Here is a 9,777-nt window from a genome sequence, read left to right on the forward strand (position 1 = left end):
GTTGCTAACTGTAAGCGAAGCAGCAATTGCACGTACAAACATACACACGAACGTATGTACAAAAGGTTGGTAATTTATTAACTTTGATGTTTTATTAATTTTTTAGTTTTCATAGACATGCAATAGCGTTTGTCTTATTTACGGGTGTTCTACGTTTTTTTTTTTGTCTTTAGCTACGATGTCAAGTACTTTGCGCGCTAATCAGTGACCGGGACTGGGTTTTAATCTATATACAGTCAGGTACCTGAAGTAGCGCGCGAAGTGCCTGTCAAGTCAACAACAGCTGGTTATGCATAAAAGTACATAGGCATTGAGTACCGATGGTAAGTATGAAAGTGTTTGCTTTTTTTTTGACTCACCAAATGTCCCATGTCTATTGTACTTCATCAGGTGCTCTGGTGTTCGGGTTACCCGGCACATGTTGAAGTACATTCAATATGAGACTCAGTTCTACAAAGTAATTAGCAAAAGTGTGCAAAATTATGCAAGAGTAGTATTAAAAAGCGTTAAATACTAGTAATTTTTAGAAAAAAAAACCGACTTCAACTCCCATATAAAAAAAATATATATATATATATCTCATGATCCGCTGATCGGATCTTAACCAGATTAGTATGGGACCACCTCTGAGACACTACCTTTCCGATGCAAAAAGAATTATCGAAATCGGTTGACGTGGTCCAAAGTTATGCGGTAACATACATAAAAAAAATAATAAAAAAAAAATATTCCGACGAACTGATAACCTCCTCCTTTTTTGGAAGTCGGTTAAAAAGCATGTGTACGTACAATTGTACAGCTATTGCCAACTTATTAAAGACGCGTTGCTGCTGAAACTTACCAAATGATAATTGAGGCAGGCTTTAATTAGGGAAGGCGTATCAAACGGTTTACCCAAGAAGGGCTGAAAAAAATGCATCCCTGCAAAATCATCGTAAACGAACTGAAACTGGATATTTTCTCGAAGAAAAACCGGCTAAAATGTCGTTTATGATAGCTGCTTACGATTAGTTTTCGAGTACTTTTTCGCTTGAACTTTTCGATCGCCTACGAACAGTCGTAAACGGATCGAAAAAGCATTCGTATGCGAATATTATATATTATAAAATATTGTGGTTCAAGAAAAACTTCCAACAGAATGGAAATTTTTTCTTGTGCTGACAAATTACTTCAACCTCTTTCTTTTATTTTGTTTTTGTTTTATCGTTTACGAGCCTTTCTCTAACTTTTCGCCGATCGAGAATCCCTCGTGAAACATAATGTTCGCTCCATTTTGAAAGGCTAATCCCGCGGTAGTTGGCCCGTATGGAGGGGTTGCCTTTCTTGTCGATTGGTCACACTTAAATTTCAGTCATCGGGCATGCGTTCGTCTGACCATATTCTGCATCATCAATAATACAAGGTTGGATAACCTGGCAGTTGTCTCGCTCCCGCATTCTACCTTTTTTGATTTATAGAAACTACTACTAAAATACAAGGAGAAATATTGTGTTCGTATAAAAAGTTCAACAGGCAACACTGCCGATATTTTCATCGATTGTTTTTGTTTGTTTGTTTGTTTTGTTTTCATTTTCTTATTGCGCAAATTCAAGTAAGTATGCCAAAAAAATCCAAAATAATGAAAATATTTTGAATTAAAACAATAATTTACATATGTATTTCTTTGCAGAGTCTCCGAGTTATTCACAATTCGTATTAAAGAACTAGAGTTTTACAAGACGTAAAGTTTTGCATATTTACAAGTAAGTATACCACACCATAAAAGTGAAAGTGCAAATATTAATAAAGATATTTTCTTGTGCAGGTCCGGATCATCTGTGTGTCCGTCTACATTCGCGGGTGCAGGGATTCTCCCTATTACAGCCTTTGCATATTTACAAGTATGTATACCACCCCATAAAATTGAAAGTACAAATATTAATAAATATATTTTCCTGTGCAGGTCCGGATCATTTGTGTGCCCGTCTACATTCGCTGGTGGAGCGATTTTTATGTACTTCCAGGATTCTAATCTGATCGCAGGTACAACTTTTTCCTTACCGCAAGCTCAACATCATCGTAACGCAGCCCACTTTTAGCGCAAGGCCTTTACAATATCGCACAACGTGTTCAAAAGAGTCACAACTCAGATAATACGTTTGTAAGAAAATGCGAAAAACTATTTCTTAGCACATGGTAATCACATGGACACAGGCACAGGGCGACTTTACCTTAGGTTTTTTTTAACAAATTATAAAAAAAAAATTTCTGCAGCTTTTGCTGAAAGTTAAATAGAAGCTCTGTGCATAATTTCAAAAGTTACAAATTTTGAGTTGTGACTGTTTTGAAGACGGTGTGTGTTTTGTATGTAAGTTTTAATAAGTGGAAAAAGTCTAGTGTACTAACCGTTCATAAAATTCGTTCGTACAATTAAATTCTAACTAAAAAACCAAATGTAATTAAATTAGGATACTCAAGATCTAACTTTTCAATGTACCCAATATAATGATTAGCAAGACTGATTGGAGAAAATAGTAGAAGACATTACTAAACAATCTAAATTTGTAAAAAACCAAATATAATTCAATTCAAGATATTTAAAATGTAATTTTTAAATGCAACAAATATAATTTTTAAGGGATTCATTTATATGCATTATATCAATTACATCATTACTATTTGTATATTTCTTCATATAGACCCTTTGAATAAAGGATTTGTTTAAATTCCATTCATTTTGTTTAATATATACTGGAATTTCAATGCAACCATGGTTTATTTTGAATATTTGGGAATATTTGTCGATACGATTTTTCTTTGGTCAGAATTTTATGTGAATATTCATTTATTTCATTTTAATATCTATATGGCATGTTTATTATACCATCAAAAAGTTAATTCATTGTCTATTGTGTAGATCGGTGAAATCCGCTTCATATATTTAATTAAATTTAAAAAAAACCCATTTCAGCACTACCACACTAATTTTCCCACTACCTTTTCACAAAAGGGGATAAAATGGTTACCCGGTTTCTCTTCCTTCTTAAATGCAACCTTACAAGGCAGTCGATTGACACAAATGTCAATATTTATCCAACCTTGTATTATTGAATCATGATTCTGCATAAGAGTAGTTGCATGCACCTTATAAGTTCCCCGCGGCTGTACTTGAATAGCTCGGTTGGCAGGCCGTCAGCTCCAGCAGCTTTGTTGTTTTTCAGCCGCATAAAAGCTATTCGTACATCATCATAGTTAGGTGGTGTGACATCGGCTTCAGCGTTATCTACTGATCCGTCTCTTCTTATTGCGGCCGATACGTCTCTGCCTTTTGAATTCCCTATAACGGTCCCACACGGCTCGCGTTGTTCCCGATCGCAGCGCTACTTTATAGGCGGCATTTTTTTCTCTGTAGCTTCTTGACACTCCCCATCGTACCAGTTGTTATTTCTGGCTCGCTGAAATCCGACTACTTCTTCGGCGGCGGTACTTAATGAACGGGAGATGTGGTTCCACTGCCCGCATAAGTCGAGCACATGTGAGAATCGAGTAGCGAATGATTTGACCGTCTGCTGTGGCTGCAGCTTTTCGACGTTAAGCTTTCCTTGAATTTTTGGGCGCACATTTTTTCTGCACAGGGGCGGGTGCGTATCTTGGCTACAACAAGATAGTGGTCCTAGTCGATGTTTGGTCCTCGAAGTGTGCGTATGTACGTCCCTAACATTGACAGCGTGCCTTCCGTCTATCACAACATGATCGATTTGGTTTTCCGTTTTTTAGTTCTTTTTAAAGATAGCCAGCTTGATGGATCTTTGTATGCTTGAACCTAGTCCTGCATACTACCATGTTGTCGGACGTTTAGTCATGGAGGCTAAATTTTCCGACGGGGGTTCCAAAGATCCCTTCCTTTCCCACACTGGCATTGAAGTCGCCAAACATGATGGCGGGGGCAGCGTTCGTATGTGCGCACCAAGCGCTCATAGAACAGATCCTTGGGCGCCTCATCCTTCATTTCCAAGACAGACGCCCGCTTACAGCCACACCTACTGATGAACAGACGCTGCAGTAAACCATTTTATGCATTTTAGTAAATTCATTTATTAAAAAATCAATAATAAGCCATTATATGAATGGGAAAAACATTTCCATTAAGTAAAAATAACATACATAGGTACATAAATGTTATACCTTTGATATACAGTGGCACTCACGTAAATAGCACACATTTATTTTTTTACAATATTCACAATTCAGAAAAATTAAACAAATTTCAAAACAAAGTCATCAAAATTTTAAACTTTTTGTTCAGAACTACTAAATGCCCGGCTTGCTCCGCAACGCCCGATAAAAACTTTTACGTTGACCAATGCAAAAATATTGTTGAATGCAAAAACGGTTTGTAATGTAAAAATTATTATCTTATCATATAGTTAATACCCGTTGATCCAGGTCGTATTATAAAAATGGATTCTCTAAAGATTTCGAATCCAGCGCCTTCTGTCGGCACCATTTTTTGTAAAAGTATAACACCGTACTTATGGCGAAAAGTGGCAGGCATTAGAAAAGGGGGGCGTGGAACCTCCCATGCAAACTGAACTCCCTATATTGGTTATCTCGGGAGCCGCTTACGCAAACGTCCTGAAATATGGCACAGCTACATACATATGTTATCAGTAGTTCGAAATTAGTTACAACTTAATTAAAACCTCATAAGATGGGTATCGAATGGAAGGTATTTTAAAAATCCCTACTTCAAAAATGTTTTTAAAGGGCTGCCACCCATTTTGAATCGCATATTTATTTATTTTTTGTTTAGAAAATAAAAGAACAAAGTTACTTTTCATGGGTACCAAGAGAAGGTTCTTAAACAATGCTTTCACTATATACTAAGTGTTATCCCTTAGGATATTAGTGTAAGGTTGCCACCAATTTTCGATTCTACAAAATTTATCTAAAACATCGCAATATGGATATCAAACGAAAGGTATTGGTGAGAAGTTTGGTCCGAAAATGTTTTCGATCAGGGTTGCTACGCATCTATGTTAGACACATTTTTATTTTGTTAATTTCAATCAGCAATTTCTTTGTATGTATACACACTACATATAGTCTCAAGATATGTACTATTCATTCCAAGGTATTTCTAGATAGGGGTGTCACCTAAATTTTGAAGTAAGTAATTTAGTTACGAAATCCATTTTTTTTTTTTAATTTCTTTCCAAAATATTTTTTCTAAAGCTATCCAAATGGCCTGTATTTGATACCCAAACTTTGAAAACCTTAAAAAGTATATGCACTCCGAGCAAAGCTCCGTGAACCTGATACTAATAATAATATATTGGCGCTTACACATATGTTAGTGTGTGGCCGAGCCTCTCCTCCGATTTGGGGCGTGCGCCTTGATGTTGTCACACAAAGCGGAGGGACCTACAGTTTTACGCCGACTCCGAACGGCGATTGTATTTTTTTGAGAAGCTGTTTTTCATGGCAGAAATACACTCGGATGTTTGCCATTGCCTGCCGAGAGGCGACCGCTGTTAAGAAAAAACCTTTTTTCTACACTCTTTTGCGATGTTGCTTTGACCAGGGCTTGAACCCATTCGTTTATTGGGGTGTAACGATTTGCAGATGCATTCCGGTGCCAGTAAGAACCATCTAAGTGTCAATGGTACTAATAGACATATACCGTTGTGCAGTATCACCGACGATATGTTATCAATACCGTACCTATGAGGCAAAGTGGTAGTTATTGGAAAGGGTGATGTGGGTGTTTGGTACAGTAGCATCATTCGATTGGGAACCATTTTCTCTAAGATTTCTACGGTTGTGTCAACATGGATAGTGAAGCGTGAGGTAAGTACTTAATTTTGCGATTTTTATTAATAATATAATTGTTTGTAGAATGGCTATATTACATACATATTTTATAAAATACCAGTTTTATTTAAACAAATTTCGAATTGTTATATTAGTTAGAGTTATGAAAAAGTTCCAACGAGTACAGCGACTTCTCTTCCAATAGTTCGAGACTCCAACAAACTGCCAATGTAAAAATATCAAGAACTCCTCCCCACGTTTCCCCCTTCGTTAAATAGATCATCTTTTTCGTAAGTCGGAGTAGGACGACAATTATATTTACTTCATATGTATTTACCTGATTTAAGTGAAACTTGATACATAAAGGTTCTCGAGGACACTGATTACGAATATGATATTAAATTTGTTAAACTCAAAATGGCAGATCAATTTGGCGGACGGGTTTTTAAAAAAAATTATAGTTTGTTACGAAGCTTGGTATCCAGGGGGTTTCGGGTTCACTCATTACGAAATTGACAATATGTATCATCAAATTTCAAAATAGCGGAAAATACTACTCATACGCCATTTAATACGAGTATGCTAAGTAAATATATCGTGCTGTTTGCTTATATTTCATACAAAAAGGTTATTACTCATTTTAATTTGCCTATTTATTTATCCACCGATTTTCTATGTTAGTAGCTTGATTTTTTCGTAAAGAAATGCTTTAATACAACTTTTTATTTTAATTTTCCCTTGTTAAAGTTTCATTTTTTTCATAAAACTTCCACGCTAAATATCTTAAAATTTTTGCGTGATACGAATTTTCTGGAAATATTATCGTACTCTAGAAGTCAAAATTAAGTTTAAGTGTTTAGCCATTTAGCTGCGATATTTTCGCCTCCCTACTGTGTATTTAATATGTAAAAGTTTTCTAATTTCATGATTTCAATTATAAGGATCTTAATTCGCGATTAATCAGTAACTGCAAGTTCCTAGCTATCAAGTTTCATTATAATCCATAATTTGTTTTAAAAAATCATCCGCCATGTTAAATCAGCCATTTGTAACTTTGAAAATTGTATATCAATTTTGAAATCATTGATAACGAAAACCCCTAAATACCAAGTTTCATAGAAATCTGTCAAATACATTTGGGGTAAACATTTTGGTCGTCCTAGATTCTAGATTCGTCCGTATGTGCGGTGTTAAGTAAAAAAGTGTTTTCTATATTTTGTTTTTTTGCGACATTGCTTTGACCGGGACTCGATTACAGGTCATCGCAGTGGTAGAACGCACCTCTAACCCTTCGGCTTGAGTGGCCAACAACCTTTTTTTTTGATACATATAATATCACGTTTTATTTAGTTTCCAACTAATTTCGAATAGGTAGCAACCTTTAACGAGTATTCTCGGAGGTAATACCTAGATTTTAGAGCCGTTTTCGAGAAACCTATGGATAATCGTATATGGGCGTTACGTGACGATCGTAATACAAAATGTTCAAAAAAAAAGAAGTGAAAAAGTCAAAATTTAAAAATGTTTTCCAGATTTGCATAGCAATTAAATGACCCCTTATTCAGTAAAAAAAATTACAACTGTTGGTAGTAGCTATTTAAAGATATTAGTAAACTTACGCGCTGGCGTGACGTTACAAAAAACATAAGTCGATTACAAAATTGCAAAACTCCGCGAATTGTATAAAAGCTTTTCTGGTAATATTGAAAATGTTCAAGGTTAATTTTCCAAGTATTGAAATGTAAAAATCTTGTCTGCTTTATGTTTAATCATCTGAATTCTCTGACGTGACGTTACCTGGCGTTACGTTACTAAAATTTCCATTGAAAAGTTTTGTTAGTACGGTTCTTGAAAGAATTTTTAACGGGAAGAAAACATGCATTTTATGTCGAATGTACTTTTTATTTTGACATCAGCGGCTTAATTTTGCAAATCTATGTCCTACTACGTTTCAACTAAACATGCCAACGAGAAAATTTTTGGCAAAAATGTTTCTGCTTACATAACCAGTATACATATGTATATTATAAAAAGCAGTAAAATCGGCCTATAAATAAGTAAGATATAGGACTTTTAATTTTCTTTTACGCGGTAGACTTTTCGCTGGATTCGCCCATATATATATTTATATACAAGAAATGCTCATTTAATGTAATAAGATGTGTGAGTGTGTGAACTAGGAACTTATAAAAACCACTAAGTATGTATGAATGAAAAAAAAAAAAATATGAAAATCCACGGGTTATAATAAAAGAAAACTTGAGATCTGCCGATGTGTGGGGATGGGTTGAGCGGTTATGCGTGGTTTCTAGTCGCTGAACTGCATCCGGTATTTATGTCGTTTTAGTTGGAAGTTTTCGTGGGAGTCCCTCACTTCGTTATCTAGCAACTCCGTGCATGTTGTTCGTTCTTCGTCGTGTGCTGTTTATAGCCCGCGTCTGGTCGCTCACGGTAGCTGCTGTCGGCGACGGATGATCGCAAGCCGGCTGAGGTGGGTGGATGATTGATGACGGTGACCACTTCTTTGATGGCGAACAGAGGCTTGTTTGGCGTTCGGTGACTGGCATAAAAGGTGGACCGCGGAATATTCAGATCCGCTGTATCCGAGGTTTGTCTGGTGGCAACGGCATATCTTGAATGGCGCTCACCATGGTCGGATTCGCTGTGGTTCATCCGGGGGGCTTGGCTTCGTCGTCGGCTTATCGTTGTGTTTTACTGCAGTTGCTCTTCGTGGTATGTAAGAGAAAAAATGGAGAGCGCAGTAGGCTGCAGTTGCGCACGGCTTCAAGTCCTGCAAGTGTGCGTGCGCTGCGCTGGCTGCTTGGGGTGGATGAGCATCATTGTATTTGTCGATATGTATTTGTCGATTTACGTATGGGCCCTAAAATTTCGGTGCTAGCTTCTGTGCGTTGTTGTCGGCAGCAGATGAGAGTGGGTGGTCTCGTTTCATGACTTTCTCCCTCACTTTTGGTTTCTGTTGCCGCCTGCGTAGGTAGTAGTACTTTTCTGCTGTTTGGCTGCCGCGGTGAGGTGCCCCTTTACTTCTTCCCATAACTCGGTGATGGCTGGAGGTGCTGTGGGCGGCTCTTCAGGTACTGCCCCTTCGGAGGGTATCTGCCGTGGTAGCGGCCATCCACTTTTCCTCCTTCCTGTGCGTTAGTGTCCCCGGAACGGCGGCGGCATTCGGGTTGTTCCGTTGTTGCGTATTTTGACGGGCGGCTCGGCGGCAGTGGTGTCACATGTACAGTCTCTAGAGAGGATGTTGTCTCGGCCGCACCTAGAGCAAAACACTCACCAAGAGTTCGTCGGTGAGATCCATTAGCTGTTCGATAGTCATAAACTCTACCCGCTTAACAAAGAGGCTGTACTCCACGCGTAAGCCTTCGTAGATGCGTTCCAGGTGGTCCTCTGCGCACATAGTCGGGTGTTGACGTATCAGCGTTTGTAGAATCAAGATATAATCATTTATTATTTTTCAGCAAATAAACACCGCATCTGATATATTATTCGAACCACTCAGGCTACTATACGCAAAACAAAACAGAAACCCTGCAACTACCATAAACAATGAATTGCAGGTCCAAAATACAGAAACAAAGAGAAAGAAAATAACTGATTTTTACCTACCTGTGAATCCATGCAACAATTAATCAAAAAAGAGGTGAGTAGCTAATTTCTACCTGAGGATGTACACACGGAACTGAAACTACTGGTTGAACGAAAGAATATATTCCTCTGAGACGTACCTAACTATGAACCAACGACGATTTAACACGGCTATAAATAGTGACAGACAAACAGAAACTATTCAGAACGAAAAATGACGCCGAAACCGGTTTGTCTCCAAACCAAATTTGACAAGGGATGACGGAAAATCGTTCCACATTACATCACACTCCTACCCTGTCGGAAACACCAACAACGAAAATCAGAACCGCTTCATTTCTGTACGAAATGCAGTCCACGAGAAATCGTGTAGCGCAT

At 37.6% G+C, this 9,777-nt stretch overlaps 1 long non-coding RNA gene across 2 annotated transcripts; it reads left to right on the plus strand.

Annotated features, from left to right (window-relative positions):
• Window positions 1-1,527: 1,527 nt before the first annotated feature.
• LOC118741664 lies at window positions 1,528-2,611 on the plus strand. 2 transcript variants are annotated; one of them, XR_004993320.1, is made up of 4 exons: window positions 1,528-1,591; window positions 1,670-1,742; window positions 1,805-1,880; window positions 1,943-2,611. It is a non-coding gene; the product is annotated as an uncharacterized LOC118741664 (long non-coding RNA). The 2 variants fall into 2 exon arrangements; XR_004993319.1 differs by lacking the exon at window positions 1,528-1,591 and having other exon boundaries at window positions 1,653-1,742.
• Window positions 2,612-9,777: the final 7,166 nt, after the last annotated feature.

Source organism: Rhagoletis pomonella, unplaced genomic scaffold, assembly GCF_013731165.1.
Source record: "Rhagoletis pomonella isolate Grant_MI unplaced genomic scaffold, Rhpom_1.0 Rhpom_scaffold_00006, whole genome shotgun sequence".
Lineage (NCBI taxonomy): Eukaryota > Metazoa > Arthropoda > Insecta > Diptera > Tephritidae > Rhagoletis > Rhagoletis pomonella.